The sequence below is a fragment of the Pinus tabuliformis genome, chromosome 4_1 (assembly GCF_031772625.1).
Source record: "Pinus tabuliformis cultivar Carrire ecotype Pingquan chromosome 4_1, CPIR1, whole genome shotgun sequence".
NCBI lineage: Eukaryota > Viridiplantae > Streptophyta > Pinopsida > Pinales > Pinaceae > Pinus > Pinus tabuliformis.
Window position 1 is genome coordinate 409,912,782 of NC_142303.1, and position 15,319 is coordinate 409,928,100.

A 15,319-nucleotide genomic window follows, 5' to 3' on the forward strand; every position below is an offset into this window, starting at 1 on the left:
GAGTCTTTTGGTGATAGGAAGGTCCCTTACGGTGTATAAGTCTTGGTTCCTTTGAAGAACATCTTTTGCAGATCTTGCCTACAGTCAGGGGGAGCATGTTTCAGCATAGCCAAGCAGAGATATCAGCATGTACTCAGGGGGAGCACAGCCCTTTGCCCTTGATGACAAAGGGGGAGAATGATTCTAAGGATCTTGGGGTTGCCATCAAGTCCAAAGGGGGAGATTGTTGGCATTTTGGCACAGGTGTGGCGCTACGATCCAGGTGTTGTCCTTGATGGCAACTCTCTTTGATGACAGATCTCAGTTCAGACTACAAGTATGAAGAGAAATTTCATATACGCAGGTTCATTAAGCCCAAGTTGCGTATACACGCAGGTCCTCTATACACTACGTCGCGGATACGCTGGTTATCCATATACGAAGTCGCGTATACATGCAGCTACATGAACAGAAAAGTGCGTACATGTCGAGAAGCTTCCCTTTGGTCCGTGGTAGTTAGTCCTCGGTACTTGAACCTATGTCTTTGGACCAAAGTATCTCGACAGACGTGTTGATCCCTAGTTTTGAAGTTGATGGTATTGGATTTCTATGGTTTTGGCCCTTGGTATTGAGCAAGGCCTAAGGCTATATAAGGAGAAGAAGATCATTAGGCAAGAACCACTGAAAAAGTCTTGAATATCTGATAAAGAAAGAGATCTTGAATGCAGGTTCTGGGTTGCTTGATCTAAGCTAAGGAGATATCACACCGGTTGACGGAAGACTAGATCTAAGGATAGATCGGGATCAAATGGTTTGAAATTAACTATCGGTATATGGTTAATTACGCATATTTTTAGATCTGCATACTGACGCAATGTTATGTTCTGAAGTATGACTGATGTCTGGTATAGCTGCAAGTTATGAGAAATTATTTTTAGATCTGTACGCAGGTTGTCTTTGGTAAAAGCGCGTGTATACGCGGGTTGGTTTCATTGAAGTAGCGTATATCTTTTGAAGCTTAATTTTTGGGGTTGCAGTTGGGTCTGACTGTTATTGCAGAGGTTCTATAGTCTGCTCTGTGTTCTGGTGACTGGGTGTTGACAAGGTTTCAGTGGTTCAGTGATTCAAAGATTGATGATGCTAGTATTGGTTGTTTTTGAGCTTCAATGACTTGTGAATGAATTGTGGTCTTCAGATTGTAATGTTGTGCTTCAAGAGTATCCAGTCTGAAAATTGATGAAAAGTGGTACCTGAAGGAAAGAAGATTGTAGGGCAGCACCTACGTACTAGTATCTTAGCTAGTACAAGAGCAAAGGGGGTTGGAGCTCCCTTCCAAGAGAGTTTGGAGAACGAGAGAAGGTTGTAGCCTTCTGCAGGTTGTAGCCTGCGTACTGGTATAAGGCTGCACCAGTACAAAAGATTGTAAACTGAAGTTTCTTATTAAAGAAAGATAGAGACGACTTGCAGCAGGTGGTTTTCACCCACATTGGGTTTCCACCTTATATCATGGTGTTCATGTGTGTGGCTTTTGTGTGATGATCTGTTCTGTTATACTGCATCTATTTATCTGTAATATGGTTAATAATGTTCTGATGCTGAAGATAAACTAACTGAATCATAAGATTTATGGTTATACGCTGGTTGCTTTAGATACAGTAGCGTGTACACGCTGGTTCACTTAACTGAAGTAGCGTATATGTTTCTGAGTATTGAAAAAGTTTTATTGATCTGATAATACTGATTCACCCCCCCTCTCAGTATTATTTCCAACAAAACAAAGGAAACAATCATGTCGAGCATCACTCATGCAGGCTTAATTTCAATGTACCAATAACATAGCAGAGTATGAAGCCCTTATATTAGGATTGTATTTATTGAAAAAATTAGGTGCCAGGAGGATATCCATTCAAGGGGATGTTGAGTTAATTATAAAAAAATTTAAAGAAGAGTGTTCAGCTAAACACCCTAGAATGAAAGAACATAGAAATTTTGTGCTTGATTTTCTAGAGAGTTTCCTTGAATATGATCTTTCTACAATTCCTAGAAAACAAAATATCATTCCAAATAGTCTGGCTTTTTCAGCCAACTCCTGTAAAATGCCTTACCCTAATCAAGAATATACAATGGAAGGGAAACATTGACCAACTGTACCAGATAATATAAAGTATTGGCAGGTGTATGGAAGTGATAAACAAATTGAAGTTTTCTGCAATCTAAAGATGAATTTCAAGATGATAGTATAGATTTGGAATCTGAAGTAGAAAATCAAATAGTTGTACATTCTAATCTAGAAAGGCAGTTAGAAAACTCAGATGTAAATACACCCATAGATAAAGTTGTAAATAAATTAGAGTTGCTTGAAATAGACCCAGAAAAAGAAGAGTTTGAAACTCTTCAGCTAAAGGATAATGTTTTACCTAGAGTTCTAGTTCCACTGGAAGAATTATTTGATTTCAATGATCTGCCTAAGAAGCCTAAGATTGATCCCACAGGAGCAGTAGGAGAAGACTGTAACATAGGCAATGTAAAAGACCCCAAAATCATGAAACTTTCTAAATCACTCCCAACTACCGGAAAAAAAAATACATTATTTTATTTAAGGAATTCAATGATATTTTTTCTTGGAGCTATGAAGATCTAAAAACATATGATACAGATATTATACAACACAAAATTCCAATTAAAGATGATCAGAAACCATTTAAACAAAAACTTCGAAGAATAAATCCAGTTACGATGCCTTTAATTGAGAAAGAAATTAAAAGAATTTATGACTCTAAAATCATAGTTCCTCTTAGGTACTCTAAATGGGTTTCCAATATTGTGCCATCTAGGAAGAAAACAAGTAAAAACAAATTGTGCATAGATTTTATAAACCTTAATAAAGTATCCCTAAAGGACAACTACCCTTTAACAAAAATGGATCATATTCTACAGAAGGTAGTTGGGTCTTCTAGGATTTCTTTATTGGATGGTTTCTCAGGTTATAATAAGGTTTTATTCCACCCATATGATCAAGATAAAAGATCCTTTACTACTCCATTGGGTACCTTCATGTATGTGAAGATGCCCTTTAGGTTAATGAATGTTGCTGCCACATTTCAAAGAGAAATGGATATTGTTTTTGCTGATGAAATTGGTAGGTTTATAGTGATCTATCTAGATAACATCACTATTTATTCTAAAATTGATCAAGAACATTTGTTACATCTGAGAAGAGTATTTGAGAAATGCAGAAGGTTTGAGATTTCACTAAATCCTAAGAAAACACTAGTTGGCCTTGAAGAGGGAAAACTTCTTGGTCATATCATATCTAAGGAAGGTATTAAAATTGATCCCAAAAGAATTGAAGCTATTCTAAAAATCAATCATCCTAGAAGCATTAAGGAACTTCAATCGTTTATTGGTAGAATAAACTTCCTAAGAAGATTTATCCCTAACCTAGCAAAACTTCTCAGAAACATAACAAACATGCTAAAAATAGATTCAGAAATTAGATGGAACATTGAAGCTAGGCAATCATTTGATCAAGTTAAACAAGCATTAACAAAAGCACCAGTCCTAATCAATCCAAATTTTACTAAGGATTTTATAATATTTTCATTCGCTTTTGAACACACTGTTAAAGTTGTCCTTTTAGTGAAAAATGATGATGGATATGAACAACCTATTTCTTTCTTTAGAAAGGCTTTGAGGGATGTTGCACTCAAGTATAATATAATGGAGAAACAGGCCTTTGCAATGATAAAATCAATTAATGATTTCAGAGTGTATATCCTCCATGCTCACATAATTGCTTATGTCCCAAATGTTGTGGTTAAGGATATTTTAACCCAAAATGGACCAGATGGTAAAAGAGGCAAATGGATTGCCATCATTGATGAGTATGACATGGAAATCAAGCCAACAAAGCTTATCAAAGGACAAGGATTAGCCAAATTGATGGTTGAATCTAACTTTAATGCATTGGATATCAACTTTGTAGCTGCATTAGATGATCAAGAGGAATAGGTAAATCCACAATTAGATGAGGCTTTTATGACCTCACCCAGGTATGCAGACCTCATTTTTGTTTTATTCAATTTAAATTCTCCTCCTGATTTAACTAAGACAAAGGCTAGATTTATAAAGTTAAAAGCAGTTAAATTTTACATCATAGATAATGTTTTATATTGGAAAGATGCTGGCAGTATTCTACTAAAGTGTCTGTTGAAAGATGATGCAGAAAGAACAATGCAAGAATTCCATGAAGGTGATTGTGGTGGACATCTATACTGGAAAACCACTGCTAACAATATCCTTAGAGCTAGTTTTTACTAGCCTACCCTTTTCCTTGATGTTCATAAGAAGGTAACCTCTTACCATAAATGCCAAATGTTTGAGGGAAAAAGAAAGCTATTGCCTCTACCTTTGAAATGCATATCTGTTGAAAGTCCTTTCCAACAATAGGGATTGGATTTCATTGGAGAAATCCATCCACCATCCTCTACCCAACATAAATGGATCCTCACGGTTACTGATTACTTTACCAAATGGATTGAGGCCACACCTTCTAGACTAGCCACGGATGTTGTCATCATCAAATTTCTAGAAACCAATATCCTGTCTAGATTTGGTTGTCCAAACAAACTCATTATAGATAATGCTATAGCGTTTAAATCTAATAAAATGATAGATTTCTAAAACAAATACCATATTAGTTTGGGACATTCAACTTCTTATTATGCACAGGGTAATGAGTTGGTTTAATATTCAAATAAGAGTCTTGTAAACATTATTAAGAAGTTGCTAGAAGAGAACAAAAAGTCGTGGCACAACAAGTTGATAAATGCACTTTGGGTTGATAGGCTCACAACAAATCAATCAATTGGCATGTCACTATCCCAATTGGTTTATGGAATGGATGTTGTTTTACCATCCTCTTTGGGAGTTCCACTCATGAAGATAATTCAGGAATTGCAGGTTGAGCCTAATGACATCCGAAGGAGAATTGATCAAACAATCCAATTGCATCAAGCCAAGGAAGAAGTCTATAATAAGGCTCAGGTCATGAAGGTGAATATCAAAAAGGTCTTTGATAGAAGGATTAAAGCATATGATTTCACCTTGGGTGATAGAGTTTTAAAGTGGGATTCGAAAAGAGAGGACAAAGGAAAACATAGAAAATTTGACAATCTATGGATAGGACCTTACGTCATTTATGCTTTCAGAGGACACAATGCATTTTTCTCAAACATTTATATGGGACAGAAATGCCTGGTCGACCTGTGAAAGGTAGAATGCTGAAGCACTATTTCTTTGAGCAATATAAATTTTTCTAACATTAATCATTGTAAATATCATTCCCTTTATTATTTTGAATGGGTGACCTATTAACAGAAGTTGAAGCCCACAGACAAGGCCCTAAGCTTCCATTGATATGTTACCATAAGTATTGGAACAAAGGAAATCAGATGTGGATATTGCTGAAATAGAACACTCAAGGCTACTGATCAAATGTTCTTGGCACCTCACAGGGAGAGTGTCATCCCCAGCTAGAGCCACTGTTAGGGTCATATAATTTATAGGATCTCAAGGTATTTGAGTATTGTATCTCAGGAATCTTATATTGTAAATACTTTTCAATCTACTAATGGTTCCCAAATAAAAGAAAAAAATAGAATAGAACCCCATCAAAATAAAAACAAAAAGAAATAATATTGAAAGTGTTGCGAGTCTAGATGCCACTACTGATAGTTAGTTTTCTTCATCATTGTTAAATAAATGTTGTGTGCAGCTTGTTCAAAATGCCACAATGACTAACTATTTGTTTAATCATACAGTGTAATCATGGTTAAACTTGTTTAAATTTCTGTAAATTAGGTTAGAGAATAAATATTTTCCAAACAGTATAATATCGGTAAATCAGTAGTTAGGTAGAAAATGAAATTGATTCAACTATTTAATCTGAATCAATAGGAGAAATAAGGGATAGGTTAGATAGTTTTTCATTTTTTATAAATAAAATAATGTGGGTTTGCTAGTCTAAGTGCACCCTTTAGAAAAAATAAAATGTTAGTTTAGTTATGGGTAGGTAAATTAGATGGTTTTGTAAATATAGGCCTATGCCATTTTTATCCTAAGTCTAAGGACATTGTAAAAGGGAAAAATATGTGCGATGGGATAAAACACTTTTACATGTTTTTATCCCTAAACCTTTATCCTAAGTCAAAAAGGCAAAATATAAAAGTGCATATGGAAAAATGTGTTTTGTGTTATAATGGTTAACCAACGTCATTGTTAGAGTATCGAGATCCTCTCCTGCTCATGATCCACAACCCATATTTTTCTTCATCCCCCCCTCTCCATCCGACCTTTACTATCGGGGGGCTCTGAAAAGGTTGTTTCTCCCGTCAGGCCCCATCCTAATGTGCCAGCTTCTCTTGATTTCACACCCCCCACTCCCTAGCCGAAACTACTTACCACCCGCTACCCCCTCCAAAATTGGTTTCCCTTCACCTGCTTTGTCGCGCCCCCACCAAGACACCTCTGTGACATAGCCTAGTCATTATCCACTTAAATGCACTCCCAGAAAAAATAATCATTCCACATTAATTTCACACTTCCCGGGTAACCGTTCAAACTTAACGGTCCTACGCCATTTCCAATGGGACTTCCACAACATTGTTTAAAGGACTTTGAATCTTGTTTTCCTCCCTTCCACTTCTTATTCTTTGCTATTGACAGCTTTTACACAACGACCGCTTTCAGAGTTTTCCCTCGACCTTAACCTGATCCGCATTGTCAACATTTTGTTCTATTCACCTGACAATTCATTTCAACTTGAGCTAATTCCTGGTAAACCATATTTTCTCTTACTATTACTTTCACTGATATAGTCATGCCTCCCAAGAGAAAAACTCAAGATAAAATTTTTAATCCCTTGATCCCTCCCTCCATAGATTAAGACCACATCCCTTTAGCCGATAGGGATTATTGGATCAATGAAACCCAATGTGATTATGACTTTTTAGAGTTATAATGTTGGTTGGAGGACAAGCATGCAGATAAAAGTGATGAAATTGGGTTCTAGGAGTCCAATCTTACCCATTATATCTTCCCTTTGACCTTCCAAGCCCCTGAATTTACCATAAAATGTCAGGCTTGTTATGTTCCTACCCAAAGAGCTATCATGGCCCCATCTAGTGACATCCTCTTTACCATTACTGCCCAGTCTATAGACCAAATGATGCTAGCATCCACTGTGGAAAATACTGCTCCTTTCTCCTTAGAAGCCCTCACCCAACTTTATCAAAAGCTGGATTGCCGCTACCAAAGTCAAAATATTTGAGATATTCTTGCTTGAGAATGCCCAGTTAGCTAAGAAGAATCCTCCATACCCTTCCTCCATCTTCCCTGATCAAGCAAAACAAATTATATCCATAATTTCCTATATTTTGGGTTATTATTCTGATCAATGAGTAGATGAGCCCATTTTAGGTTTCCTCTCCATATTTCCCACAAACAGTAATCCATCCGATATATTCAATTTCAGTCAATTCTTGGCTGATAGAATTCATGAGCAATTTCTAAAATTTCCCACAGAACAGGTGTTTAATTACACCTTTATTTTAATCTACATGTTCCTTTACAATCAAGCAGATAACTTCAATTTTGCAATGTAGAAGCTTGATGATGCAGGAAACCAGCATCCAATGGTCCTTTGGACTTCATTGGTCATGAAAGAATAGCAGGAATTTTCTTACAAGCAATTTATTGAGGAATTTGTTCACCTAGCCATGAACATCCTTAACAGTTCAATACAGCCTGGAATTAGTAAATATATTAAAATAATTCTACATCTAACAGATCAAGCCAAGATTGGAGATTGGTATTTATACCAAAACTATACAGAAATCAGGGTTTATGGTTGTGAATTGGCGCCATATAAACTCCATAGATACCTCCCCATGACGATTTTTTCCCTAGAATACATCAAACAAATGTTAAATTCTGATGATATTCATTTGTAGTGGCTACGAAGAAATCACAATTTCGTATAAAGACACAGATGGGACCATTTGTATGTTGTACCAGGACAGCAAGTGAAGAAGCAGACAAAATGCTTAAAGAGATTAAGTTTAGCCTGATTTTTACATGGTCTTATGACCCTTGTGGCATTATTTCAAAGCTTAGAGTAGAAAATAAAAGTGCTCCCGAAATCCATACTTCAAGGCCTGAAATAGAAAAGTATGCAAATCAGTTGGAAGGGACAGAAAACACCTTGCAAGAAGCTAAAGAACAACTATTTTCTACTTCTAGTTTGCAGACTCCCACTCCTTAGGAAAAATCAAGTAAAAGACAAAGAGAGGAAGGATCATCATTGACAATAGGAAGTGAAGCCAAAGAGTTCAGGATCAATTACAGGAAGAGGACAAAATTGACTCCTATGACAGATGTGGACAAAGAGACAGAAGAGTAGGTTACCATCATAATTACAGATTCACCACCTGCAAGTAGCAAATTTGTAACATCTTCTACTTGAGCTTTGTCATCACAAGGTTTGAAGGAAACAGAGCTACATTCACAGAATTTCTAAGGAGAGGAGGAAAAGACACTTTTTTTATAGGTATAGAGAGATTAAGCTTAAGAATGAGATTCTTAGAAACAACACCTATAATCAATTTTAGAAGAAGACCTCCAGCTCACTAAGAAGATTGTTATCAGTGTTTGACACAGAGCATGGAAAGAAAAAGATGGTCTTTCTTGAGGCCCAAACTCCTCATCGATAAACATCATCAGACTACAAGAGTACTACATTTGAGTTCACCACCAAAGACATCCATCCCATTGATCAAATGGAGATGCATAAGCAAACTTGTGAGATGATATCTTCTACATTGACTAATATTGCTATGTCATTGTCCAAGTTGCAAGTTTCATTTGCCAATATCCAGTATCAATTGAAAATGGAGAAGGTATCCTCCTTAGCAAATGATAACAGGATCAAGTCTTTGGAAGATTTGGTGCTAAAGATAGGATATGATCCTAAAGATATCAATGTTGTGGAGGAGATTATCAAGAAGAATAATTTGGACATTACAGCATTAAGCAAGAAGCTTAAGCTGCGAGCTACAGAGGATCCATTAACCAAGGACATTGAAGAAAATTTAGCATAGAAGACTGACATGATGAAGTTGATTATAGAGCATAACATATAGATTAGACAAATGGAGGCAAAAATGGAGAAGATGATGAAGGAGAAAGAATAGAGTCAAAATATGGCCATTGTCCTCCTGGATGCCATACCCATTTCTCAACTTCCAGCAAGAGGAACAGCCACTGCAGCTACTTCTTCCACTCATATTGCAAGTGTTGAACAAGTAGCAAAGACTGTTGGAGAAGTTACAGAAGGTAGAAAGAGATGCCTCAATTGGTCAGTGTTGGGTCCCTATAATACTAGTGATTACCCCATTACTATTGTAGTTATACCCCTTATTTATATTGTTGTCCCCCTATTACCCCCATGTTGTTATTTCTGTGCCCCATGGAATCCCTCTATTGTTATTTTTGTGGCTTTATATTATTATTGTTAGGTCGGCTGGATTATATTGTGACTCCTTAGACTCCTATATATAGAAAGTAGGTTTTGTCATTTGAATCATCCAAGAATTATTCATTTATGTAATGTAAAGGAGGTTGCCCCCTCGAAGAGGCTGAATTCTAAGGTGTTGATCTATCTTTTCTATCTTTTCTTGAGCTGGTTTCATAACATTTGGTATCAGAGCTTTGGATTCTAGGGTTTCGCTACTCCAAACAGGTCATCATGGCATTTTTTCTATAACTTTTTTCTATAACGTTTCAGAAGTCGCAAAAAAAACCCATTTGAGAAGAAATCGTGCTGAACCATGGGTGCGAATTTTAGATCTTTTCGCACGATATTTGCGGAGATATGATCTGAGGAAGTTGGTCTTTTTGCAGACTCCTAAATTACATTCAAAACAGGTGACCTGGGGAAAATCATCATAACTTTCTCTCTGGGGATCGGATTGAAATTTCGTAAGAAAGTAAAGAAAGAGGACGGACTGTAGTTTCTTTTATGCATGTTTCAGATCCAAAGGTCAAAACAGTGACTCGTGGCACATCTTACAAGTTCGCTCTACTGAACTAGTCTATAAGCAAGTCACTGTGGGAGATTTCACATAACTCTTCCTTGGAGAATTGAATTTGGGTCAGACTTATGGCATTGGAAAGAGGACACAGAGGGCTACTACAGCTCACAAATTTAGAAGTTGATGATTGGAAAGTTGATGATATTTATCTGCAATAAGTTGCTACAAGAAATAGTCCCTAAGGATGAAAGGGTACTAAAGGAAACTCATGATGAGAACAAAAGAAATGTTAATCATGATTCCATAGACGCTAATGTTGGATTGAAGACTCACCATATTCCAAAAATCGATATGAGGAAGTTTGATGGCAAGGATCCCGCCACATGGATATTACAGATGGAGCAGTTCTTCGATCTCAATAATGTGCAAAACACACAAAAGGTACGTATGGCAACTGTATATTTGGAACCAAATCAGTTTGTATGGTATGAATGGCTTTGCTCTCGTAAACAATTTATCACTTGGGCAATTTTTACGGAAGAATTGATAGCACATTATGAAGATACAAAAAGCAACACTTTTTTTAGCCAATTGATAAGTCTCAAACAAAAGGGTTCAGTAATGGAGCAAATTGAGGAGTTCCAAAAATTGAACATAAGAGTAAAAGATATTCCAGAGGATCATAGAATTGATGTGTTCATAGGATCTTTAAACGATAATATCCAACATGATGTTCGCCTTTGGGAACCTGATTCATTAGAGAAGGCATTCAGGTTAGCAAGAAAAATGGAAAGCAAAATTATGGCAACCAGGAAGCATACCACTCACAACTATAAAGACGGAAGTGTTGTTGCCCCTAGTCTTCCACAACCTGTAAGGTTGACACCACAACAATTGGAAGAAAAAAGAGCAAAAGGGCTTTGTTACAGTTGTGATAGCAAATACACTAAAGGTCATAAGTGTGCTGAGAAGAAATTATTCTACATAGATTGTGAAGACGAAGAAGAAAAGGAGCAAGAAAGGTCAAAAGAAGAAGATATACTCCAGGAACAAATCCTAGATGAAGAACAAATAAATCCGACCATATCTTGTAATGCATTGGTGGGAATTACCACTCCTCAAACCATCAAGATAGAAGGACAAATCAAGAAGAAAAAGGTAATAGTGTTGATTGATTCAGGAAGCACCCAAAATTTTATTCATTGTAGGGTAGCAAAAGAATTGAATTGCTTCCTATATCCAGCACTAGAGTGTCAAGTGATGATTGCAAATGGAGGAACAATAAATTGCTCTTGAAGGTACCATAATATCAAGCTATCCATGGGAGAATATGTATTGACTAGCCCAATGCTTTCCATTCCAATGGGAGGTGTTGATGTTGTACTAGGAGTCCAATGGCTACAATCCTTGGGTACAATAGCTTTTAATTTTCAAGAACTTTTCATCAAATTTTCTACGGAAGGAAAGGAAGTTGAATTAAGGGTTATTGCAGGGAAACCAGGAAAGATAATTAGCTCTAATGGTATGACAAAGCTTCTAAAAAAGGAGCAAAGAGGTGTAATTGCACAATTATGTTCGCTAGATGTTTCCACATCGGAATCATCTATTTCTCCAGATCTCCAAAAAGTCCTGGACAATCATTCCAAGGTATTTGAGACTCCCAAAGGTCTCCAACCTATGCGTGATCATGATCATGCTATCCATCTGATTCCAGGAAGTGTTCCTCCAAACATCAGGCCATACAGATATCCCTATGTCCAAAAAAGTGAAATTGAACGTATGGTTGCAAAAATGCTAGAGGCTAGTATAATTCAACCAAGTCAAAGTTCTTTCTCTGCTCCAGTAGTATTGGTGCACAAGAAGGATGGATCATGGCGCATGTGTCCAGATTATAGGGAGCTCAACAAGCTCACTATTAAAGATAAGTTCCCCATTCCTGTCATTGATGAATTACTGGATGAATTGCATGGATCAATTTACTTCACCAAGTTGGATCTTCGTTCGGGATATCATCAAATCAAAATGAAGATTGAAGACATTCCGAAAACGGCATTTAGAACTCATGAGGGTCATTATGAATTTTTGGTCATGCCTTTTGGCCTTACCAATGCACCTTCAACATTTCAAGGTTTGATGAATTCAATTTTCAAACCATTCCTTAGAAATTTTGTGTTAGTATTTTTTGATGATATACTAATCTACAGCAAGTCTTGGAAGGATCATGTTGAACATGTTGACAAGGTGCTACAACTATTGGAGGAGAAACAATTATATGAAAAAAGATCCAAATGTTTCTTTGGAGTCCAGGAGGTGGAATATTTGGGTCATATTGTATCTCATGAAGGCGTTAAGGTAGACCCTAGCAAAATTAAAGCCATTAAGGAATGGAAAATTCCCACATCCATAAAGCATCTGCGAGGATTTCTTGGGTTGACAGGGTATTATCGCAAATTTGTTAAGAATTATGGGAGAATAGCAGCACCTCTAACAACATTATTGAAGAAAGATACATTTTCATGGACTCCGGAAGCAACAAAGGCCTTTGAACATCTTAAAAAGGCAATGTGCCAAGCACCGGTCTTAGCTACACCGGACTTCACAAAAACCTTTATTGTGGAATGTGATGCTTCAGGAAATGGAATTGGTGCTGTTCTAATGCAAGATGAAAGACCCATTGCTTTTGAAAGTCATCCAATCAAGGGAAAGTTTTTAAGCAAAGCTATTTATGAGAAGGAAATGTTGGCAATACTCCATGCACTTAAGAAATGGCGACCCTACCTAATGGGAAGACACTTCAAGGTAAAAACGGATCATGATAGCCTTAAATACTTTTTAGAACAAAGATTATCCTCTGAAGAGCAACAAAAGTGGGTCACAAAGATGTTGGGTTATGACTTTGAAATCATCTACAAAAAAGGGAAGCAAAATGTGGTGGCAGATGCACTCTCAAGGAAGGATGAGGATGTGGAAGCATTGTTGTGCGCCATTTCTATTATCCAACCAGATTGGATAAACGAAGCAAGGGAGGAATGGAAGAATGATGAAGAAGTGTGGGCACTTATTCGAAAGCTACAACAAGATTCGAGTACGACTGATACATTTAGCTGGAAAAATGATTCGTTATGGTACAAAGATCGCTTATACCTCTGTAAGAATTCCCAGCTAAAACAAAAGATTCTTATGGAATTGCACACTTCTCCCTTAGGAGGGCACTCAGGATTTTTAAAAACTTACCACAGGGTTAAGAAGGAATTTTTTTGGGATGGCCTTAAATCAGATATTCAAAAGTTTGTGGCGGAATGTTTGGTTTGCCAACAAAATAAAGTTGAAACAATTAAGACACCGGGTCTATTACAACCTTTATCCATTCCAAGCCAACGTTGGGAGGAGGTTTCAATGGATTTTATCATGGGTTTACCCAAGTCTGAGGGAAAGAGTGTAATCATGGTGGTAGTTGACAGACTTACCAAGTATGCACACTTTTGTGCATTATCACATCCATTTAAAGCCAGTACAGTTTCTACTGCATTTATGGAAACAATTCAAAAGCTACATGGAAACCCAAAGATTATTGTAAGTGACAGAGATCCCATTTTTACTGGAAATTTTTGGACAGAATTATTTTCTTGTCTTGGTACTCAGTTAGCTCATAGCTCATCTTATCATCCTCAATTTGATGGGAAAACTGAGATAGTAAACAAATGTTTGGAAGGATATCTTCGTTGCTTTGTATCTGATAAACAGACACAATGGGTCAAATGGTTGCCTCTCGTTGAATGGTGGTATAACACTTCCTTCCATACAGCAACAAAAATGACCCCATTTATGGCACTTTATGGGTATCAACCACCATCCATCACATCATATTTAAGAGAAAATTCTAAGGTTCAGGCAGTGGAACATCACATTGAACATCAAAAACAAGTCCTCCAACTCTTAAAGGATAACCTCGTGTTGGCACAAAATAGAATGAAACAACAGGCAGATCAACATCGCAGTGAAAGAAGTTTTGATGTAGGTGATTGGGTATTCCTACGGCTACAACCATACAAGCAAATGTCCCTAAAGCAAGCTAAGAAGGATAATAAATTATCACCAAAGTATTATGGTCCATACAAGGTGTTGCAAAAGATTGGTACCATGGCATACAAATTGGAGCTTCCTGCAGCTTCTCGATTGCACCCAGTTTTCCATGTTTCATGTTTAAAGAAGGTTATAGGCGATAAGCTCCCAGTTCAAACAATATTGCCAGAACTTGACGAGGAAGGAAAAATTATATTGGAACCAGAAGCAGTCACAGAAACAAGAACTCGACAGCTATGAAATCGATCAATTTCAGAGTATCTTATCAAGTGGAAGAACTTATCCGCTGAAGATTCCACATGGGAGGATGAGAATTTTATGTAGAAGTATCCAGAACTACTCAAGCGTTGAGGACAACACTTTTTTGAAGGAGAGGGGCATGTTGGGTCCCTATAATACTAGTGATTACCCCATTACTATTGTAGTTATGCCCCTTATTTGTATTGTTGTGCCCCTATTACCCCCATGTTGTTATTTCTGTGCCCCATGGAATCCCTCTATTGTTATTTTTGTGGCTTTATATTATTATTGTTAGGTCGGCTGGATTATATTGTGACTCCTTAGACTCCTATATATAGAAAGGAGGTTTTGTCATTTGAATCATCCAAGAATTGTTCATTTATGTAATGTAAAGGAGGTTGCCCCCTCGAAGAGGCTGAATTCTAAGGCGTTGATCTATCTTTTCTATCTTTTCTTGAGCTGGTTTCATAACAGTCAGACCTTAGCCCAAGCCAAGGAAACCATTTGGATGAGTATTTTATACTCTATGAATGATATTTATCTATCTAAATCATCTTTGAGCAGAATGAATTGATGGAAAAATCTACAGAAACCATTGTTTAGGGAAGGGAGAATCTTAGAGAAATGCCCACACAAGCCTCCAACATTATCCGATTCTTGAATTCTAAGTCAAAATATGAACTTGAAGAATTAGGAATCAGTGACAGAACTGCCACTATTTTAGAAGTCAAGAAAGTTTTGACTAAAATGAACCTCATTGATCAATTGGAGGAAAGGTGTGAAACATTGGAGTTGGGAGTAAACAGGTTCTGCAACAGAATGAAGCATTAATCCAAAAAGGGTTGCCCAACATTTATGTAATTAATGATAATGATGCAGGAGCATCTGGTTAACAGGGCAGTGGTTTCCGAAAAGGACAGAGGACA